The 22283-nt window shown below is 46.9% G+C and overlaps 1 long non-coding RNA gene across 1 annotated transcript in view; it reads left to right on the forward strand.

Moving 5' to 3' along the window:
* The first annotated feature begins 271 nt into the window (after positions 1-271).
* The window catches only part of LOC144823795 (uncharacterized), a 184706-nt gene continuing 162694 nt past the window's right edge, over positions 272-22283 (forward strand). Inside the window, exon 1 of the long non-coding RNA XR_013608839.1 lies at positions 272-403. This is a non-coding gene — a long non-coding RNA (uncharacterized LOC144823795). The remainder of the gene's footprint in view (positions 404-22283) is intronic.

Below are 22283 nucleotides of genomic sequence, written 5' to 3' on the forward strand. Positions count from 1 at the left end.
AAGCTGTACTGGATTCTCTATTCATTTAAAAAAAAAAGAATATTAAATCAATAATCCCAGGAAATAAGTAATAATATTTGCAGTCTTACTGTGTAGGAACGATGAATAGTATGTCTGGGATAACACAGGTTAAATCCACAGATTCATGTTGTTCACGCTGAATAAAGAAAGAGAAAAAAAATAATCAAATATGGCCGCTGTTATTACGTTGCGTGACCTTTGCGTTGCATAGATGACATCAGCACGTTGAATATCCAGTAATGAGGACTAAGCAGAAGAGCTGAGAATGTTCGAGCATTCACTGCACACACGCGCAGGCTATCTGAAGGAAAACAACCATGAAGCGGTGGCAACAGGCTCACGCTCAGAATCCAAGGAAAGCTGATGCTTGAAGTTTTCAAAGGTAAACACAACTGCCCACGCGCTAACTGGCTCGCACTCAGGGTCTATAGAAAGCTCGCGCTAGAAGCTTCAAAGCTAAACACAGATGTTCACGAATTAATTACGGGCATGCTTTAAAAGTCAATAAACAGCAGGCGTTAACGTAACAGTTTTAGTGAAGCATAAAGTTGCTAGAAGGCAGAATCTTCTCACGATAAAAATCGTAAAATAAATATTTAAGCCAGTATGAAGAAAACTCACGAATAGGAGGATGTCAGGAGTCTTCCGTCGTCCGTGAATAGTTAGCTGAATTAATTTGCGCGGCACAGTTGAAGATAAAGATGAAGTTAAAACAGTTTGTTCCTTAGACTGTTTGCTTCAAATTTCTTTAAAAAAAAAAATTTTTGAAGCTTGTACTGAGGGTTCCTGGTCCTTGTCGCCAAATCGGTGTAGTAATGAATGATGCACCGGTAACTTCTTGTATATTGGTTCTTTATTTAAACCCCCAGCACAGGAGAATAAATTGTACAGCTGACATGAAACAGAGCTTCGCTCTTAACCGCTCCCAGAGAATGTTATCCAATACACATATCAACAATTCTAGATCCTACTCAAGATTCCACACATTACACTAATCTTAAAGTGATATACTACACTTTTCTTAGAAAAATTGTGTACATTTTTGTATACCCATACAGAGACAAGAATCCCTTTTTAAGCACGCGAGCAGGCCTTCTCATGTTTCGTCAGGTTCGGAATGGCATGTGCAGTGAGTGATATGGTACCTCAGTGATATTCACGTTTCACAAGGGTGGGGCCCAATATCACAGAACTGGCATCAACAACCAGCTGTGAACGCACTGCAGGATCAAGCTATGCCATAGAGTTGGCTTCAGTGATGCATGATTTGATAACACAAAGCAGTTTGACAATCTCCTTTCCACACATAATCCGGCCTCTTCTTTCAGGGTAACCTTGCAAGGGTGCACTGATGACGTTCAAATCTTGAATAATCCGCCATGTTTGTGCCTTTTCCTTGAGGTGTGATTTTGCTGTTTTAAGTCACACTATTTGACTCTCGGTAATTACAAGTGAATATTGCCTTTTAGGACTCCTCTGAGTGCTTCATATTCTGTGAAACTGCCCCTTTCTCCAGCACATATCTCACTTTTCATCCCAACCCACAATTCGGGCAGATTTTCTTGGACATCAAGGCACATGAGCGAGGCCTGTGAACACTGCAGAGGGCAACATGACCAGATTTCCAGCTATTTGGATAAATCCACTAGGGCAGCCTGATCTGTCACAGGAGCTGCAGTATACTGGCTAAGATTGTCTCACAACTTACTTGTTTTCTGAAGCTTTCCAGTAAAATAAGATGATTGCCACAGCCATTGGCCTCCTTGCACTTAAACAAAACACAGCATTGCGGGTGTAACAGACACCGTATTCTAAAGCACCAGTTAAATATCACTGGGTACTATAGGTTCTTAGGAGTTATTAGCTAGAACTCATACAACTTTTTAAATCACAATACCATGCTATTCGCACTGTTGTCTAAAATGGAGAAACATCTGCATTGAACCACAGATGGGTGTTTCTATGTCTGGTAATTAAGTTTGTTTGTTATCTGTTTCTAGGAACCCGGGTGAGCCTACACTTACAATACGCCTTGCAGCAGAGAGACAGGTTCTGTCTGACTCCTAACATTCCACATCTATTAGAGCATAAGGCATTAGAGACAGGAGTGAGAGGAACCTGCCTGTTCTCCTTTACCCTAAAAATGGTATGAACATACTTCCTTTTGGAGCTAAGTAGATCTACCAGGTCAGCCCCAGTAAACTATGGGGAACACACCATGACACCCGTTTATTTGGGGCCCATTCCTTAAGGGCCCTAGAGAGCCTAGAACTCTGAAAATAGATTATGCACCCAAACTTAACCAGAGAAGTCCAGAGGTATATTACAATCCTCCTCATAGATACGTAAAGTGTCCCTTTCTCCTCCTGAGGTTTAAGAGTTTTACATAAAGAAATGATCATTTCATATCCTTAGTACCAGCACTGAGTCTTCATAAGCAATGACTAGAGAATTTAGATTTTTCACAGCCAGGTAGGCAGAAAATCTGGATTTTATTAAAGACACAGAGGCTAAGATTATTGAAATCTCCTTTATTGACAGCCCACATCAGCAACAATGGAAGAATATAGAACTTCAACAACATTCTAATAAAGTATAAAGTCACCCCAGACGCAGTCTTCTCCCTTCCTTAACGTTTCGAACAAGATAACTTTGAAGATCCTTAACTTCCAAATAAAAATGTCATCAGTGAAAAGCTTCTTACTTTGAAAGAAAAAAAAACATCTTCAGATAAAGTAATTTTGACCCAATTAGGGAGGGTATCAGTGTGGAGGGATAATCTTAGCCTCCATGTCTTAAATAAAATCCAGATTTTCTGCTCACCAGGCTGTGAAAATCTAAATTTTATGGCATGACACAGAGGTTAACATTATGGAAGTTTAAAGTGCATTTAACACATTATCAATTGTGCTTGTAACAGGTCTAAAATAACAACTTTTAAACATACTTGGACCAATTCGTAGCCCTAAGGATATCCTGTAAACCTCCTCCCAAGAAGAAAGCTTTGAAGACTGAAGCACCCCTAAGGGAGTGTGCACCAAACATAGTGAAGTCCACAGCAGCTTCCTTTATTACTCCTTTCACTCATCTTGCTAAGGTGGTGGAAGAAACAGCTCTATGAGGCCATCCATGCAATATTAGCTTTTGTTCTGTATTTCCTCTCAAACTCTCAGTCCTAATCTCATACTCCATCAAAAACTTCACATACAACCTCTTTCATTCTGTGTAGAAGTTGACATGGTCTGTGTTCTCCCTTTCAAATAAAATCAAACCCCTTCAGGTTGGTAGGCCCTGTGGGTGATGTCTAAAGCCTTCACAGATGTGGTCCGTCTAAACAATACCAGGCAGAGTTAGGGATAGGCCAGAATTCTCACCCCAACTCATTATGACCTGTAGAATATCTCTAACATCTCATGGAGCAGTGTACTTCACAGAAGCTGAGTTTAGTACCTGCATGCTTCGCAGGATTTTCTTAGACAGTAAATTCTACCCACGGATACTCCCTCTACTAGACAATGACCAGCTGCTATAGCCGATCTGTACACATGAACTGTTCTATAACAGAGTCCTAGTGTGAATAGGTCTGATAAGTAATTAACTACATGTACTAAAACAGTTGAAACAGGATTGTAATTCCGTTGAAGACACCAACAAACCCATTTCCCCCAAGCCAGTCTATATGCTCTCCTTGTGCCAGTTGCCCATGACTCCGATATGAGTCTGAAAGCATCTGCCAAAAGGCCTAGGATATGCCACTGCCTACTGAAATCCTCCAGACCATCAGCTTCAGGATTCCTTGCTCTACAAGAGGGTGTGACTGTCCTCTGGACCTATAATTATTTCCCTACAACCTGGAATTAAGATTGGTAATCTATGTTCATTCTTAGTAGTACTGGGAACCAGGCCTGTGACCTCCTAAGAGGTGTTATCACTACTGTGATCTCCTTGTTCCTGCATAGTGCAATAGTTGTTTTGGTAGCATGACAAACGGAGGGACAGCATAAGGTGCTAGACCTCTCCAATTCTGTAGCAAGGCATCCAACCCCTAGGCCTGAGGGTCCGGCCTCCAGCTGAAAACGTTCGACAGCTGAGTGTTCACTCTGTCTGCAAAAAGGTCCACCCAAAGGGTCCCCATCTCATCTGGATACTGAGGAAGATTTCCCCGTTCACCCTCCAATTGCTGGAGTCTCTGAAATTCTAAGAGACCCAATCCACAACACCATTGCCTAATCCAGGGATATGCTCCACTACTACTGAAATGACCTTGCTTAAGCTTTAACCCCCCTCAAAAGAACTTCACTAAATCCACAAGCCCCTTGGAGTGAGGACCTCCCATCTTATTGACATATCTGACCGCATGCATAACATCACAGAACACTTCATTAAGTCCTTTGTGAAGCAACGACTTGCAAATGAACCTGCCAGTAATTCCAGGCAGTTGATGTGCAACTTTGTCTCCTGATCTGTCCAGCATCCCCCTGCTGATGAGTTGCAACATCTTGCACCCCAATCTTCTAAACTCTAGTCCGATTCTACCACCATCTCCAGTTCCTCTCCAAATATGGCTCTGCTATTCCATGCTTCTGCATTCTTCAGCCACCATAATAGTTCATTCGTTGAGTCCAGGTCCCGAGACAGCATTTGAGAATAAGATTGACTTGTTCTCAATGTTCTTGCTTTGAGTCTTTGGGGTGCCAGGTAGTACAGGGGGGTGTGGGGGGTAAATTGCTTGGATCATTGAAGACAGAAGACCCAGGATCCTTACTAAAGTCTTCAAGAGGAACTCCTTCCTCCCTAATATTTTCCTTATTTCCTTGCGAAATTTCCATAACTTTTCTCCTGGTAATTTCATGTCTGCCTGCATTGTGTTTATGGCAAAACCCAAGAACTGCGTTTCCTGGCTTAGTACCAGGCAAGATTTTTTCCTGTTTATAACAAAACCCAGATGTTCTCATAAGTTTATGGTAAAGTCTGTGTGACATGAAACCACCTCTCTGGAATTAGCCATTATTAGAATATTGTCTACGTAAATGATTAGTCTCACCCTCTTTGCCCTGAGCCAACACGCTGCAGGGCAAAGAACCTTGTTGAAACACCAAGGGGCCTAGGAAACCCTGAAAAGGAGACTGCAAAACTGCCAAACATTGCCCATCCAGGTAAACTGAAGGAATTTTCGATGCAGTGGCCAATTTGGGATAATCAGATATGCATCATTTAGGACTAACCGAGTTAGCCAATCCCCTTTTCTTAACGCATCTCTTAGGAGATGTATTCTTTCCATTTTAAAATGATGGTAGACCAACCATTCGGTCAGCTTTTTTAGATTTATCACTGGTCTCAGCCCTTTGTCCTTCTTCTCCACTAGAAGGAAATTGCTGACAAAACCTGACTCCCGTTTCCTCTCGAATTTTCCCTTTGGTCAATACGTACTCTGCCTGCTGTGATGTTAGGATTGAACCTTCCTCTGAGAAAACCAGTTCCCGAGTGTGAGAAGTTGGCCTGATATATGATGCTCACTAGTTCTAGTGATCACCTTGTATCAGTCCAAACAACCCTTATGGTGATTGGTTGTAAGTCAACCTTATAGACCAGCTATCCTAATGGTAGCATGGACAAAGCAGTCTTAGGCTAAACTCTTTTGGCATGTGAAGCCAGCTGCTTTACCACAATATAACCCCTTGAATACCAAGTGAAAGGACACCACACAGGTTGTTATGAAAATAAACAGTATATTTATTAATAACAACACCTCTGAACTCTTTATGAGGTCAGAGGGCTAAGCACATGACAATCTCTTACGAAAAATACTACAAGTTGCACAAAATTACAATGGTGCCCTAGGGGCACGACAAACTATATACTAAGTAAGTGGAATGTGAGAGTCGATAAAAGGAAGGGAACTGTCCAGAGGCTGTAGGATCGATGGGACCACGCTATACTAACTTCAGGTAAGTAATAGGAGGCCCACGGAACGCGGGTGCAGAGTGTGAACTCACACGCGAGATGCGTAACAACGTCTATGGACAGTACAGTTCAAGAAAAAGGTGAGTACGGACAATCCTGACTAGGTAGGACTAAAACGACTGTGGAACTCGACACTAGGACAGTTGAACTACCCTTGAGCACCAAAATGCTCGTGTTACCTCACCCACGGGCCGCGGGTGCATTGGTGTCAAAATGCGTCGGGTTCTCGCGTTGAAGTCAATGGAGCCTGAAAGAAAAGATGCTGCAGGCGACCAGGAGGAAGATGTCCGGTGCAATCCAAGGGTGGATTGTTGAAGGAGGAGACCTGAAAGCAGAGGGGACAATGTTCACAGCCACTAGCCAGTGACTGGAGTGGAACCAGGAAGGAACCAGATGCCGTCGTCGCGATCAGGTGAAGAGTGGACGCTTGACTCTGCAGCCACGTGGACCAGGAGGTGTCTTCGATGACCAGGATGGAGGCACGAGCTGTCCCACGCAGGCTCTCGCTGTCGGCGGTGTCGGATCCGAGATTGGACTCAACAGGCCTTGGCAAAGGCAACCCACGCGGTGAGTGAAGAAAGCATCTGGTGCGGACTAGGAGAGTCCGGGGTGCCCCTCTTTTGGAAGGGAGCAAGGGCCAGTCTGGAGCAACCAGACCAGCAGTGAAGATTCAAAGGTTCGTCGTCTGGGAGGCCACTAGCCAGCCGGCAAGTGACCAGACAACGCGTCGAGCAGCAACAAAGCAGAAGGGCCCCACGCAGATCTCGTGGATGCTGGAGGGCTGATCTTCGGTGCAGGGGCTGCTCGGGGTTGGGGCTTCTCAGTCCCCAAAGCACTTGGTCGAGTTTACCTCGGGAGTCGTGCTGGAAGCGAAGTGCAGGTTCGTTCAAGATGGCCGGTCCCACGTGTCTCGTCGCACCCACGGGTCTCAGCTTGGCTGCAGATGTAGGTAGAGGTCAGAGAGGTCTGGGAATCCGGGTCTCGTCTGGCTCTGAAGTCTGGATCCTCGAGGGAAGACGACAAAGTGAAGCCGCTGGACGCTTGATGGTGCCTGCAGTTGCAGGGTGGACACTCCTTGCCCACAAGGGAGATTCTTCAGTCTTCTGTGGAGCAGAACGTCGAAGGCCAGAGTTTCTTCGTGTTGAATAGTTCAGGATAATCTAATTTGGAATGGGACCAGCTCCTACCTTTATTCTCCTAAAGGGGGCTGCACTACTGACTAGGTCCCTCCCCTGGGTGGGACCAGGAAGGGGGGTGGTTACACCCCCTATCCTTTGTCCGGTTTCCCACCAGAGCTGGGGCAGGGATGCCCCAGCAACTGGTTTGAACCGGTGTATGCACAGGGCACCTTGTGTGCCCCAGGCATGTCTCATTCCTTTCAGGCCTCCCTACCTCAATACACAACATCCTGTCTGGGGTGGTGCTAGCACCTCCCAAGGCAGGAAACCCTTTGTCCAGGCCATCCTCGCTGGAAGGACTCCCAGCAGCAGGAGGTCAGACTTGTGTCTGTGGTGGCAGCATCCATTTTGTGATGCTGAGGCTCGAGTTAACTTTAACCGGGGTTCACAGTTACATACATGTCGTGTCCCTCTAGAAGGGTGGAATGCTACCCCCGTCGCCAGAATTGGCGAGGGGGTAGTATTCCAAATCGTATGACACCTTACTCGACATGTTTTGATAATGTTATACCAGAGTTAGCATTTAACCGCGAGGTTGATAATGCACTTAAGAGTATATGGTATAGCGTTATCATGGAACAGCTATTAGGACTTGGTTCCGCAAGCTGCAAACGGGCTCAGCTCATGCCAGAGCACCATCTCACATAATTCCAAGCACTCTGCCTTCAGGATTGATAAGGCCTTCCATAGGAATGACTGATAGGAATATATGTGTCCATTTCAGGGTTAGATATAGGTATACTATATCTACAGCAAAGGGTGTTTACACCACCTTGCCCCAGCTGTCATGCAGCCAGTTGTGTCAGATTTAGATGGCCAGCCAGGGGTGGCATAATACATGCTTCAGCCCCTGGTAGGCCCTGGGTACACCTATGCCCTGGGTACAGGGACTGATAAGGTGGCCCAGTGCCAATTGGTAAATGCACCTAAAGTACATGGTTGTCAATTTAGAGAGAGAACAGCTAGGCTGTGGGTCTGATTAGCAGGCCCACAGCCAGGGAAAGTCGTAAACCAGTGAAGCAAAAAGCAAAAATCTGGGGTGACCATAGGATTGCAGACCCCACTCTCCTACATAACCCCCCCCCCCCAAACCTAGGGACATTAAACTAACCTTGACCAGGTGAGTCTTCCTGTTCTAAGTGGAAATACCTGGAGAGACCATCTGCATTGCCATGGTCAGTCCCTGGTCTGTGCTCCACTGTAAAGTCCATCCCCTGTAGGGAAATGGACCACCTAAGAAGTTTGGGGTTTTCACCCTTCATCTGATTTAGCCATAAGAGGGGCTTATGGTCGGTCTGAATCTTGAAGTGAGTTCCAAACAAGTATGGCCTCAACTTCTTCAGGGCCCAAACCACAGCAAAGGCCTCCCTCTCAATAGCTGACCAACGTTTCTCTCTAGGGGTAATAATAATAATAATAATAAAACATTTATTGAGCGCATGGCTGCACACTGTGTATCCCCGCGCTAATTGCTGAAGAATTTCAACCCAGAATCAAGTCAGAGGGAGAAAGCGAGGCGGAGTTATTGAGGGAACAAGTGGGTTTTCAAATTAGCTCTGAATAGAGTTTCCGATGGTTCCATTCTTAAATGAGTAGGAAGAGCGTTCCAGTGCTTCACTCCCAGATAACGAAAGGAGCGACCACCGATTTTTGCTCTGTGGATGCGGGGAAGTTTGAAAAGGGACATTCCTGAGGACCTCAGGTGTCGGGTAGGGCGGTGTATGGTCATGAGGCTCCTTAAGTAGGTGGGACCCTTGTTGTGGGCTATCCTATGGGCATAGCAGAGGCTCTTGAATTTAATTCTCTCCTTTACGGGGAGCCAGTGCAATTTGGATAGTGCAGCTTTGGCAGAAGTTCTTTTGGGAAGGCCTAATACCAAACGGGCTGCTGCATTTTGCACACACTGCAGCTGGTGTAGATGTTTTTGGTTGATGCCTAGAAGGAGAGCATTCCCGTAGTCCAGGTGCGGTGTAATAAGTGCATGCACGATAGTTTTCCTGGCTTTGATTGGTAACAGGTCAATGATTTTTCTGAGAATTCTTAATGTGCCAATGCATTTTCCAATGATCTTGTTAACTTGGGATTTTCCTGATAGATCCGAGTCGATCATGATCCCAAGGTTCTTGACTTTCTCGACAGGTCGAGGGCATTCGCCGAGAGATGAGGGCCACCACGCTTGAGACCATAGGGAGGTTTTATTCCCTATCACTAGCACCTCAGTCTTATCTCCATTGAGACGGAGGCAGTTACTGTCCATCCACACGGCCACAGCAGCCAAGCACTCCGAGAAGTTTGAGGCGTACTCCTCGGTATTAGGAGTAAGCCTAAACATCAGCTGAGTGTCATCGGCGTAGCTAACAATGCCAACCCCAAAGTTCTCTATGATCTGAGCCAGGGGTTCCATATAGATGTTAAACAATGTAGGGCTCAAGCTAGAGCCCTGTGGAACCCCGTGGCTGACGGTCCGAGATGACGATTTGAAAGGCGGGCAATGAAGCTGGAAAGTTCTATTGGTGAGGAAAGAATTAATCCACGCCAATGCACATTCCTTTACTCCGATATCTGAAAGACGGGACAGCAGCGTGGCATGAAGCACAGTATCAAAAGCTGCGCTTAAGTCAAGCATGACCAACGCTGCTGTTTCACCCTCGTCCACCATCTTGCGGATATATTCCGTGGAATACAAGACAGCTGTCTCCGTTGAGTAATTAGGTCGGAAACCGGATTGGGTGGGGTGAAGAATGTTTTCTTCCTCTAAAAACGCCATAAGTTGAATGTTAACAATTTTCTCTATTATTTTGGCGCATTGAGGCAGTAGAGATATTGGCCTGAGATTTTGAAATTGAGTGATCGGAACATTGGTTTTTTTTTTCAAGGGAATGACTTGGGCGTTTTTCCAAGCCACCGGGACATGGCATTCTTTGAAAGAAAGGGTAATGAGTTGGCTTATTTGGTCCATGAGGGCAATGTCCATAATGTCTTTGCATTTATCTAACGGGCACACGTCATTAGGGGAGCCAGAGTGGATACTGTTGATTATGCTGGACAGTTTTTCTTTGTCAGGAGTGAAAAAATGGGTGAGAGTAGTTTTGTAAAGAGGGGGAATTGTCGTACCAGCTGCAGGGAGGGTGGAGAAAGTGGCATGAATTTTCTCTACTTTGTCGACAAAGAAGTCTGCAATGTTTTCGCATAGTTCATTAGAGAACGTGTCCTGCGTGTCCAGGCTTGACGTGTCTGTTAGCTCCTTGTAGATCCGAAACAGTTCTTTAGAAGGATTTATGGCTTCTTCAATTCTATTTTGGAAAAAATGGCTTTTTTCCTCTCTTATAAGTCTCTGATAGGCCCTTAGTTCTTGTTTGTAGGTCTCCTTCAGTTCCATGGAGTAATTCTTTCTCCATTTCCTTTCAATCGCTTTACAACGAGCTTTAGCTACCTTTAATTTTTCTGAGAACCACGGTTCAGATTTTGTTCTCCTAGCTGGGGGCTTGCAGGTCCAGGGGGCAATTTTATCAAGTGCTTTACTGAGCCATAATTCGTATGAATTCCAGGTTTCTTGAAGGGACTGACCTTGGAGAGGAGGGTGGATTTTTAATTCGTCAATCAGACGTTCTGGGGTATAGTTTTTCCAATTGCGTCGCTTGGCATACAAGGGTTTGTGGACATTGGTCTTAGACCTGGTCTTGGGTATGTTGAACATGATCATGTGGTGATCTGACCAAATAATAGGGACCGGGGGTTGTATGTCGATACCTTCCCAGGTCGCAAAGATGGGATCGAGGAGATGGCCATGTTTATGAGTGGGGGAGCTGGATATCAGGGTAATTCCCAGAGCTTGTAGGGCAGTCTTCAGAAGTTGAGCTTCCTTGGCATATAAATCTTCGAAATGAAGATTAAGGTCACCTAGTATCATGAAGTTGTTGTATTTGATAGCTAGTTGCGTCGCCGTTTCTATAAGTTGGTTACAGAAAGGAGTGGCATTGCCAGGCGGCCTATAAATGAGAATCCCTGTAATGGTCATGCCCGGGGTCACTTTAATGGTGAAGGTGCCACTTTCACTGTTGGTGATGCCCTTGTTAGTAAGGGTGCATTCCAGTTCTTTTTTAAAGATCATAGCAAGACCTCCACCACGCTGTATAGGCCTATCAATTCTTAGTAAGCTGTAATTCTGCGGGACGGTTTCAAGTATTTCTGGGGAAGAGGATTCTTCTAGCCAGGTTTCTGTTAAAAACATTACATCAAAGTCATAATTTAATAAGAGATCGTGAAGTTCCAATTTATGCTTGACCATGGATCTGCAGTTAAGTAGCATAACTTTAAGATTAGGTGCAGGATGGTTGGGGACATTAAAAAATCGAAAATTGCAGGAGTTGCATTGAGATGACAGTGCAGTGGGGTCTATGGAGTGATAACATGATTTAGTGGGGGTCTTACCGATTTCGAGTAACATCTCGCGCGTGTAGCAGTATTGCTGATTAGAGGGCGCTGTCTCGGATGCCAGCGTGATGGTAATATGACCAGAGTCCCCTGCCCCGCGTCCCGTCTGGTCGCGGACGGGCGCAGACGGGCAGGACTCTGGCTTGACTCCGGCGCGTGATCAGCGCGCTCGCAATGCGCGTCCGCTGCGCGGAGCCATGGACGTTTGTTTTTAAGCGCTCGAAGCGCGACGTGCAGCGCGAGCCCTCACTAAGATGGCCGCTGCCTGACTTCCCTGACAATCAGATGCCCCCCCTGAGGCCGGACTGACAGTCGACCGAGTCAAGGAGAGGAATCTCGCTAAAGAAGTATGTCCTAGCGCAGTAAGCGAGCAGCGCTAATGTAATGAGGAGTTCTTTCCAAATTTCAATTTTAAAATAAAGAGCGAGGGGGAGGGAGCGGACACACGGGAATAAAGTGCAAATGCAGCCTTCTGCTTATAAAAGCAATGGGCTGGTCATGACCATCAATATTCAGTTGAGAAAGAACAGCTCCCACACCCAACTCAGATGCATCTGTTTGGACAATGAAGGTTTTGGAGTAGTCAGGACTCTTGAGAATAGGTGCAGTACACATGGCCTGCTTTAGGTCATCAGATACCTTCTGACAGCTAACTGTCCACTGAACTTTCTTTGGCATTTTCTTGCTTGTCAAGTCATCAAGTGGTGTCACAATGGACCCATAATTTTTGACAAACTTCCTATAGTAACCAGACAGGCCCAAGAAAGCTCTGACCTGTGTCTGGGTGGTTGGAGGAGCCCAGTCCTTTATGGCCTGTATCTTGCTCTCCAATGGTTGAACCTGGCCTCCACCTACAAGGTGGCCCAGGTACACAACCTGACTCTGCCCTATCTGGCACTTAGTAGTCTTGATAGTGAGGCCTGCCTTTTGCAGGGCCTCCAAAACTTTCCTCAGGTGGATCAGGTGATCCTCCCAGGTGGAGCTAAAGACAGCAATATCATCTAGATATGCTGCACAGAAGTCATCCAACCCAGTGAGAACTTGGTTCACCAACCTTTGAAAAGTGGCAGGTACATTTTTCAAACCAAAGGGCATCACCACAAATTGGTAATGACCTCCTGGGGTAGAAAATGCTGTTTTGGCCTTGGCATCCTCAGCTAACCTGATCTGCCAATAACCAGCTGTTAGGTCAAATGTACTTAAGAAAGTTGCAGAAGCCAACTTGTCTATCAGTTCATCTGCCCTAGGTATTGGATGGGCATCTGTCTTAGTGACAGCATTGAGACCCCTGTAGTCTACACAAAACCTCATCTCTCTCTTACCATCCTGGGTGTGAGGTTTAGGCACTAGAACTACAGGACTAGCCCAAGGGCTCTCTGAGGGTTCAATGACTCCCAATTCCAACATCTTTTGGACTTCTTTCTTTATGCAGTCCCTGACGTGGTCAGGTTGCCTGTAGATTTTACTCTTGACAGGCAGACTGTCACCAGTGTCCACCTCATGGGTGCACCAGTTTGTCTGACTGGGGGTCAGTGAAAACATTTGCCTGAAGGATTGAAGAACCTGTTTACAATCCTCTTGTTGATGGGCAGAGAGGCTGTCAGAAAAGACTACACCATCTATTGACCCATCATCAGGGTTCTGAGTGAGCAGGTCTGGGAGAGGGTCACTCTCTTCCTCCTGCCCCTCATCTGTGGCCATGAGCAAGCCCATGTCCTCCCTGTTGACAAATGCTTTGAGCCTATTCACATGAAGCGCCCTGTGGGGGCTCCTGGGAGTTCCCATGTCCACCAAGTAGGTGACCTCTCCCTTTTGCTCAATGATGGTATGGGGTCCAGACCATTTGTCTTGGAGAGCTGCTGGGGCCACTGGCTCCAACACCCACACCTTCTGTCCTGCATGGTACACAGTTAGGACAGCCTTTTGGTCATGCCAAGCTTTTTGAAGTTCTTGGCTGACCTCAAGGTTTTTAGATGCCTTCTCCATGTACTCTGCCATCCTGGAGCGGAGACCAAGTACATAGTCCACTATGTCAAGCTTAGGCTTTTTGAGAGGTAACTCCCATCCTTCCTTCACCAGACATAGGGGTCCTCTTACAGGATGCCCTAACAGAAGCTCAAAAGGGCTGTAACCAACCCCCTTCTGTGGGACCTCTCTGTAAGCAAACAGGAGGCAGGGTAAAAGGATGTCCCATCTTCGCCTGAGCTTTTCAGGTAACACTTTTATCATCCCTTTGAGGGTCTTGTTGAATCTCTCAACAAGCCCATTGCACTGTGGGTGATAGGGTGTGGTGAATTTATAATTGACACCACACTCCTTCCACATTGCAGTCAAGTATCCTGACATGAAGTTTGCACCTCTGTCAGAGACAACCTCCTTGGGAAACCCCACTCTGGAGAAAACTCCAAGTAGGGCCCTGGCCACAACGGGAGCTGTAGTGGTCCTAAGGGGAATAGCTTCTGGATACCTGGTGGCATGATCCACTACCACCAGTATAAATCTGTGCCCAGATACTGTTTGGGGTTCCATTGGTCCAACAATGTCAATCCCCACTCTTTCAAAGGGAACCCCCACCACAGGCAGTGGTATAAGGGGGGCCTTTGTTGTGCCACCTGATTTGCCACTGGCTTGGCAGGTGACACATGAGCGATAAAACTCTTTTGTGTCTTCAGACATATGAGGCCAGTGAAAGTGTGGGGCAAGCCTGTCCCAAGTCTTGTTCTGGCCTAAGTGACCTGCAAGGGGAATCTCATGGGCTAAGGTGAGAAGGAAACCTCTAAGAGACAAGGGGATGACCAGCCTCCTGGTAGCACCAGGCTAGGGGTCTCCTGCCTCAGAGTATAGGAGTCCATCTTCCCAATAAACTTTATGGGCACCTGTAGCATTCCCTGCAGCCTCAGCAGCAGCCTGCTGTCTGAGGGGTTCAAGAGAGGAACAATCTAATTGGGCCTGCCTCAAGTCTGCCCTGGAAGGTCCCCCTGTCCCAAGAAACTCAACCTGATCAGGTTCAAGCTCTTCTAGGACAGTTCCTTCTGGGGTCTCTGGGTCAGCCTCCTGAGAGGGCTGATCCCCAACCTGAGGCAGGGGGAAGGCTCTGCCTTAACCCTACCATCCCTTCTCTTGGGTAGTGTCTGGTCCATTCTTCCAGGATCCAGCACTTGTTCAGCTGGGCATTTCTTGGCCTGTGACCTAGTCACAGCAAGGACATGTGAGGAGAGACCTAGCATTTCTACATGAGTCCTGTACTCCACATCTGACCACAGTGAGAATTCCAAATCATTGCCCAAAAGACAATCTACTGGGAGGTCTGAGCTAACTACAACCCTTTTGAGGCCAGTTACCCCTCCCCAGGGGAAATTAACAACTGCCATACTGTGATTGGTAGTGACATTGCTAGCATTGGTCACTAGGTAATCTGAACCTAGCATGATCTGGTCAGGGTCCACAAATGTTGGTGTCACCATTGTGACACTGGCACATGTGTCCCTGTAGGCCTGAGCCATTTTTCTATTGATTAAAGGCATTTGTCTGTATTTGCCCAGAGTACTAGGACTTACAGTAGGGGGCATATCCATGTCCCCAGTACAAACAAGAACTGCCTGAGTAGGAATTCTAACTAAGTCAGAACCCACCTCAGTTCCCAGGGTTAACCCAACTATAGCCTTGGGAGGTACACTACCACTACTAACTGTACTAGGGGTTGCAGGTGTCTTAGGGACAGTAGTGGTAGGAGTTTGGCCTTTCTTGGTGCACTCACTAAACCAGTGAGTCTTACTTTTACAGTATTGGCACCATGGTTTCTTAGGACCATCGTTCTTCTTCTTTTGGGAAGTTTGGGACCCACCCTCCTTAGGTTGTTGGGGCCCTGTTGAAGACTTCTGGTCATTTTGCTTATTCTCATTACCCTTCTGGTCTGCTTTCTTCTGGCCACCACCCTGGTTCTGGTTCTGCTGCTTGACCCTTGTCCTGACCCATCTGTCTGCCTTCTTTCCCAATTCTTGGGGAGAGGTCAGATCTGAGTCAATTAAGTGCTGATGCAACAACTGGTTCTGACAATTATTTAAGATTTGCTCTCTCATAATTAGATTATACAATCCTGTGTAATCAGTAACTTTACTTCCCAGTAACCAGCCCTCCAGAGCCTTAGTGGCACAATCAACAAAGTCAGTCCAATCTTGAGCCTGAATTTTCTGGGTATCCCTGAACAGCAACCTGTACTGTTCAGTGGTTAAGCCAAACCCATCAATCAGAGCAGTTTTCAAGACTTGGTAATCATTTGCATCCTCATCTCTAACAGTGAGGAGCTTGTCTCTACCTTTACCTTCAAAGGAGAGCCACATTATAGCTGCCCACTGACTTTGGGGTACCTGCTGTACTTTGCAGGCTCTCTTCAAAGCAGTTATCCACTTGTGGATATCATCTCCTGTCTTATAGGAGGGCACTATTTTACTCAGGTGTCTATTATCAAAACTCCTGTCTCTATCCCTAGGGATAGTGCTGCCACCAGTGGGGACTACCCCACTCAACTGTTGCTCTCTAGCAAAGGCAAGCTTCTCTTTGGCAAGGGCAAGTTCTTCCCTTTGGATCCTCAGATTAGCCTGTCTCATCCTTGCTTCATGCTCTCTCCTCTGAGGGGAAGTCATTCTCCTCTGGGGAGAAGTCATTCTCCTCTGAGCAAAGGCATGAGAGTGCACAGATCTATTGGAGTCCCTAGAATGAGATCTATCTCTCCTAGCTCCAAAGTTAGGCCTGCTTAGGGTCAGTACTGGGGGTCCCCCAGATCCTTCCCTATGTAGGTCTAAGTTGGCCCTGGTTAGTCTGCTGACTACCTCAAGACCTTTGTCTGCCTCATCCCCAGAGGTGTCCTCTTCTTCCTCCTCCTCTTCTACATTCTCTGTTTCAGGGAGGTCTGGATCACCAAGGGTACCTTCTAAGGCTGGCATGCTCCCATCTGTGTTAGAAGCCTTTCTAGCATCATATGTCTCTAAGAGACCTAACAGAAAAGGAGTGGGAGGGTTAGAACCCTGTTTCAATTTCCTGGAGGTACACAATTGTCTCATCTCCTGGAAACTGAGAGCTGCATATCTGGAAAGGACCTGTGGAGGGTCACTAACCACTTGGGGAGTCTCTGAAGACTCTCCATGGGTAGACATGCTTTCTAGTGAGGTGCAAGTGATGCACTTACCTACACTATGGGTTTTCCTACTGATCCCTTGCTAAGAGTTGTAGTCAGGGTGTGCTAGGCCCTTTCTACTACAACAGCTGGTTCAGTAGAACTCAGAGTATTTCTAAGCTTGTTATATGTACCTAGGTACCTTATGTGATCTTTCAAATTATATTTCAAGATTATATGTGGTAAAAACAACAGCAAGCTCAAATCCCAACCGCTGCACACCAATGTGAGAAGTTGGTCTGATATATGATGCTCACTAGTTCTAGTGATCACCTTGTATCAGTCCAAACAACCCTTATGGTGATTGGTTGTAAGTCAACCTTATAGACCAGCTATCCTAATGGTAGCATGGACAAAGCAGTCTTAGGCTAAACTCTTTTGGCATGTGAAGCCAGCTGTTTTACCACAATATAACCCCTTGAATACCAAGTGAAAAGACACCACACAGGTTGTTATGAAAATAAACAGTATATTTATTAATAACAACACCTCTGAACTCTTTATGAGGTCAGAGGGCTAAGCACATGACAATCTCTTACGAAAAATACTACAAGTTGCACAAAATTACAATGGTGCCCTAGGGGCACGACAAACCATATACTAAGTAAGTGGAATGTGAGAGTCGATAAAAGGAAGGGAACTGTCCAGAGGCTGTAGGATCGATGGGACCACGCTATACTAACTTCAGGTAAGTAATAGGAGGCCCACAGAACGCGGGTGCAGAGTGTGAACTCACACGCGAGATGCGTAACAACGTCTATGGACAGTACAGTTCAAGAAAAAGGTGAGTACGGACAATCCTGACTAGGTAGGACTAAAACGACTGTGGAACTCGACACTAGGACAGTTGAACTACCCTTGAGCACCGAAATGCTCGTGTTACCTCACCCACGGGCCTCGGGTGCATAGGTGTCAAAGTGCGTCGGGTTCTCGCGTTGAAGTCAATGGAGCCTGAAAGAAAAGATGCTGCAGGCGACCAGGAGGAAGATGTCCGGTGCAATCCAAGGGTGGATTGTTGAAGGAGGAGACCTGAAAGCAGAGGGGACAATGTTCACAGCCACTAGCCAGTGACTGGAGTGGAACCAGGAAGGAACCAGATGTCGTCGTCGCGATCAGGTGAAGAGTGGACGCTTGACTCTGCAGCCACGTGGACCAGGAGGTGTCTTCGACAACCAGGATGGAGGCACGACCTGTCCCACGTAGGCTCTCGCTGTCGGCGGTGTCGGATCCGGGATTGGACTCAACAGGCCTTGGCAAAGGCAACCCACGTGGTGAGTGAAGAAAGCGTCTGGTGCGGAGTAGGAGAGTCCGGGGTGCCCCTCTTTTGGAAGGGAGCAAGGGCCAGTCTGGAGCAATCAGACCAGCAGTGAAGATTCAAAGGTTCGTCGTCTGGGAGGCCACTAGCCAGCCGGCAAGTGACCAGACAACGCGTTGAGCAGCAACAAAGCAGAAGGGCCCCACGCAGATCTCGTGGATGCTGGAGGGCTGATCTTCGGTGCAGGGGCTGCTCGGGGTTGGGGCTTCTCAGTCCCCAAAGCACTTGGTCGAGTTTTCCTCGGGAGTCGTGCTGGAAGCAAAGTGCAGGTTCGTTCAAGATGGCCGGTCCCACGTGTCTCGTCGCACCCACGGGTCTCAGCTTGGCTGCAGATGTAGGTAGAGGTCAGAGAGGTCTGGGAATCCGGGTCTCGTCGGGCTCTGAAGTCTAGATCCTCGAGGGAAGACAACAAAGTGAAGCCGCTGGACGCTTGATGGTGCCTGCAGTTGCAGGGCGGACACTCCTTGCCCACAAGGGAGATTCTTCAGTCTTCTGTGGAGCAGAACGTCGAAGGCCAGAGTTTCTTCGTGTTGAATAGTTCAGGATAATCTAATTTGGAATGGGACCAGCTCCTACCTTTATTCTCCTAAAGGGGGCTGCACTACTGACTAGGTCCCTCCCCTGGGTGGGACCAGGAAGGGGGGTGGTTACACCCCCTATCCTTTGTCCGGTTTCCCGCCAGAGCTGGGGCAGGGATGCCCCAGCAACTGGTTTGAACCGGTGTATGCACAGGGCACCTTGTGTGCCCCAGGCATGTCTCATTCCTTTCAGGCCTTCCTACCTCAATACACAAAATCCTGTCTGGGGTGGTGCTAGCACCTCTCAAGGCAGGAAACCCTTTGTCCAGGCCATCCTCGCTGGAAGGACTCCCAGCAGCAGGAGGTCAGACTTGTGTCTGTGGTGGCAGCATCCATTTTGTGATGCTGAGGCTCGAGTCAACTTTAACCGGGGTTCACAGTTACATACATGTCGGTCCCTCTAGAAGGGTGGAATGCTACCCCCGTCGCCAGAATTGGCGAGGGGGTAGTATTCCAAATCGTATGACACCTTACTCGACATGTTTTTTTTCAAAACCGTAATTATTGAGAGTTCAAGCAAGATGCAATACAGCCCTCCACAGTCAGGAGGAGACTGTCAACAACAGACATGTAAAAGGCATAGCAGTGAACCCAGAGTTATAGAAAAACATACCCTAATCCCCTCCCAGACCACCCATCCCCAACAACGCCCTGCAACACCCCCCCTACTACCCACCCCTTATCCCACCCGAACCCAGTGCACGTGTTCACAGCGTAGCAACATAAGATGTAAAACAAAGGTGGAGTCAGCCAACAGTCTAAGGTATGGGGTCCACATTCAGGGCCAACACATCATCAATATCAGCCGGGGGATCGAGGTTCAGACCCCTGTAGTCCGCCCATCTTTTCCAAATTTTGTAATGTTTCCGGGGACACCCTCTGGCCTCAAAAACAGGTAATTCCAGGCCCATAAGGAAGTCCAGTCCCGCTTTCCATGCACCAATTGGGGGGGCACGTTCGCTTTTCCAGGCTTGGGCCAGATCTCGCTTGGCCACCACCAGCCCCAACAGCAGCAAGTGACGTTTGTAAGTGTTACCCCCAACATTTTCCAGGACATGAAGGAGACCCAGCCTAGGGGTACGGGGCAGGTCCCACCCCAGCACCTCAGAAAGACAGTCCCAAACCCCCGCCCAGAATCTGGTCAGCCTCCCACAGGACCACACAGTATGGAGAAGCGTCCCTCTCTCATCACCGCACCTCAGACATTCCGGGGCGGCTATAAGGCCCGCCCGCCACAGCCGTTCCCTAGTATAATAGGCCCTGTGGAGGTATTTGAATTGAATAAATCTAAGACGGACAGCTATAGCAGCTCCCCGGGGGGATTCAAGGGCCTCGCGCCAGTCATCATCATCCAAGGGGCCAACATCATCTTACTCGACATGTTTTGATAATGTTATACCAGAGTTAGCATTTAACCGCGAGGTTGATAATGCACTTAAGAGTATATGGTATAGCGTTATCATGGAACAGCTATTAGGACTTGGTTCCGCAAGCTGCAAACGGGCTCAGCTCCATTTTAGGATTAGATATAGGTATACTATATCTACAGCAAAGGGTGTTTACACCACCTTGCCCCAGCTGTCATGCAGCCAGTTGTGTCAGATTTAGATGGCCAGCCAGGGTGGCATAATACATGCTTCAGCCCCTGGTAGGCCCTGGGTACACCCATGCCCTGGGTACAGGGACTGATAAGGTGGCCCAGTACCAATTGGTAAATGCACCTAAAGTACATGGCTGTCAATTTAGAGAGAGAACAGCTAGGCTGTGGGTCTGATTAGCAGGCCCACAGCCAGGGAAAGTCGTAAACCAGTGAAGCAAAAAGCAAAAATCTGGGGTGACCATAGGATTGCAGACCCCACTCTCCTACACCGAGAAGTTTTCCTTTGTATTGGTGTACCTATATATTTAATCTTATATCCCCTCACTGTGCCTAGGACCCAGGAATCCTGACTTACAAAGTTCCAATTTCCAAAAAATTGCGCCAGTCTGCCTAACACCTTTATAGAGATATCTGAATGGGACACTCTTAGCTCTTACCTGTTGAAACACCTCTCTGCCTCTACTCCCTTCTGAAGCCTCTTCCACAAAGTTTCTGTTTCCGGGGGTAGATGGTCAAATGAGCTGCCAAGCTTGGATGCGTAAACCTTGTGTCTCGTTCCAGGTAGGATCTTGATGAAGTTTGGCCACGTCTGAGGAACTGACCTTGTGTTCTCCTGGCCCTGTAAAACGCCTGGTCTTGGAGTGTAGTGAAGCCAGGGTCCTGCTTGCACACATTGCTATGTTAGCATAGGCTTATTGGAAGTTTAAATGCCATTTTACAGTTTTGCAGCTTTTGCACATGACACTACATGTAACTGTTGTTGTAAGTTAGTCTGCTTGAGTTTCTTCACATGAGAATAGCTTGTTTTCAACATCCCTAGACTTACATCGGGACTTTACTCTGCACAGTGAGTACAGAAGCCTCCAAGGTTACCATAACAATGTTAGCTTTTATTCGGGCTGATCGGCCCACGCTCTAGATACAACATGCACACAGCTGCAGCTAACTGAAATTCTAGCACCTTTAATATTGCACTGCATGCATGATTGGGGCACTTGGAGAAAATCTTTTTCCAGAGAGAGAGAGAGCTTTGCTGATCCTGATGTGATTCACTTCTGCTGATCTTGGAGGTATGGGGTTCCCCATTCAAGCCTAAGAGACCTTTTATTATTATAAAACCTAGTTCTTAGCAAGGGAGTGTGGTACACAAGGCACTATAGGACCTCTTTCCACTATCATTATAATATGATTTCTCCTTTTGTGTTTTATGGAATTGTAACAATGCTGATCGTATTATTTTTAATCATATGCCTGCTCATGTTAGCAAAAATACTGCATCTTAGAGCATGTCGTTAAAATAAACATTTTAAAACTTTCCGTGTCTCTAATTACTCACGTTGTGGACTGGTATGAGAATAAAACAAAAGAGTGTTCTCGATTCCCACCATTCCTGAGAGTACCCAAAGTCGCATGTTCTGGGTTGTCTAATCATTGGTAACTTAGCTAAAGGACAGAGAGCTAATGAGACACTGATGCTAGACAGTTAGGGGTTCTAGGTACTGAGGTGAGTTTTTTGGTACAACACAATACACAGAGGTCCTGGATCTCTGTGCACATTTCTGTGTATGAGCAGAATCCCCGCAACATGGCGCACCTAACGATGTGGTCTTATATTTGAGACTCTCGAATAGTGCTAATAAAAGTCCACAACACCCTCAATCCTGTTTCCGGTTGACAGTTGTGACGGATTAATCTACCTCTATGGATTAAGTATAGGTTTAATCAAGCTTTATAATTTAAAAAGGTTTGTTTTATGAATTACACCCGTTTGTGCTATATTTATTTTGCATTGTCTTTCTCTACTGTGTCCTCATGGGTGATGTAGATATCGCCCAACATAGCAGGGTGCCTCTTCGCAATCATTTGCGGGCATTTAGGGTACCCTTGGAAGGCATGGCGGGTCTTTTTGTGGTGAGTGCTGAGGCAGCTTACCCATTTGAGCTTTTCTCATGGGTTACCTTTCCAGCAATAAATGCGGAAAGTGGTATGTTTCAAGTTTACACTCCCACAGCCGTGCCTA

This window comes from Lissotriton helveticus, chromosome 3_1 (genome assembly GCF_964261635.1).
Source record: "Lissotriton helveticus chromosome 3_1, aLisHel1.1, whole genome shotgun sequence".
NCBI lineage: Eukaryota > Metazoa > Chordata > Amphibia > Caudata > Salamandridae > Lissotriton > Lissotriton helveticus.